This window comes from Limanda limanda, unplaced genomic scaffold (genome assembly GCF_963576545.1).
Source record: "Limanda limanda unplaced genomic scaffold, fLimLim1.1 SCAFFOLD_325, whole genome shotgun sequence".
In the NCBI taxonomy this organism is placed as follows: Eukaryota; Metazoa; Chordata; class Actinopteri; order Pleuronectiformes; family Pleuronectidae; genus Limanda; species Limanda limanda.
The window spans coordinates 30,001-31,428 of record NW_026870432.1 but is presented as its reverse complement, the minus strand read 5'-3'; positions in this window follow the sequence as shown (position 1 = coordinate 31,428).

Below are 1,428 nucleotides of genomic sequence, written 5' to 3'. Positions count from 1 at the left end.
AAATGAGGGTGTCATTGCATCAAATACGATATCCTGGGTCATGTCAGAGGGTCAAACTCTGTTTAACACGCATTTCTATTTCATTGATAAACAATAATATGGTTAAAAACGTGAAAAAAACGGATAAAAATGAATAAAATGACAGTGTCACTGCATCAAATAGGATGCCCTGGGTCATGTGAGCGTGTCAAACTGTGTCCCTGTGTGTTAGGAGCCATGTCCTGGCTCCCTCTGTGTCTAATTTCAATGAAATACAAGAATGTGTTAAAAACGTGAAAAACGGATCAAAATGAATAAAATGAGGGTGTCACTGCATCAAATACGATATCCTGGGTCATGTCAGAGGGTCAGACTCTGTTTAACACGCATTTCTATTTCATTGATAAACAATAATATGGTTAAAAACGTGAAAAAAACGGATAAAAATGAATAAAATGACAGTGTCACTGCATCAAATAGGATGCCCTGGGTCATGTGAGCGTGTCAAACTGTGTCCCTGTGTGTTAGGAGCCATGTCCTGGCTCCCTCTGTGTCTAATTTCATTGAAACACAAGAATGTGTTAAAAACGTGAAAAACGTGAAAAACGGATAAAAATGAATAAAATGAGGGTGTCATTGCATCAAATACGATATCCTGGGTCATGTCAGAGGGTCAAACTCTGTTTAACACGCATTTCTATTTCATTGATAAACAATAATATGGTTAAAAACGTGAAAAAACGGATAAAAATGAATAAAATGACAGTGTCACTGCATCAAATAGGATGCCCTGGGTCTTGTGAGCGTGTCAAACTGTGTCCCTGTGTGTTAGGAGCCATGTCCTGGCTCCCTCTGTGTCTAATTTCATTGAATTACAAGAATGTGTTAAAAACGTGAAAAACGTGAAAAACGGATAAAAATGAATAAAATGAGGGTGTCATTGCATCAAATACGATATCCTGGGTCATGTCAGAGGGTCAGACTCTGTTTAACACGCATTTCTATTTCATTGATAAACAATAATATGGTTAAAAACGTGGAAAAAAACGGATAAAAATGAATAAAATGACAGTGTCACTGCATCAAATAGGATGCCCTGGGTCATGTGAGCGTGTCAAACTGTGTCCCTGTGTGTTATGCCATGCCCTGGCTCACTCTGTGTCTAATTTCATTGAATTACAAGAATGTGTTAAAAACGTGAAAAACGGATAAAAATGAATAAAATGACAGTGTCACTGCATCAAATAGGATGCCCTGGGTCATGTGAGCGTGTCAAACTGTGTCCCTGTGTGTTAGGAGCCATGTCCTGGCTCCCTCTGTGTCTAATTTCATTGAAACACAAGAATGTGTTAAAAATCGATAAAAACGTGAAAAAACGATGAAAATGAATAAAATGACGGTGCCCCTGCAACAAATACGACATCTTGGGTCATGTGAGAGGGTGAAACT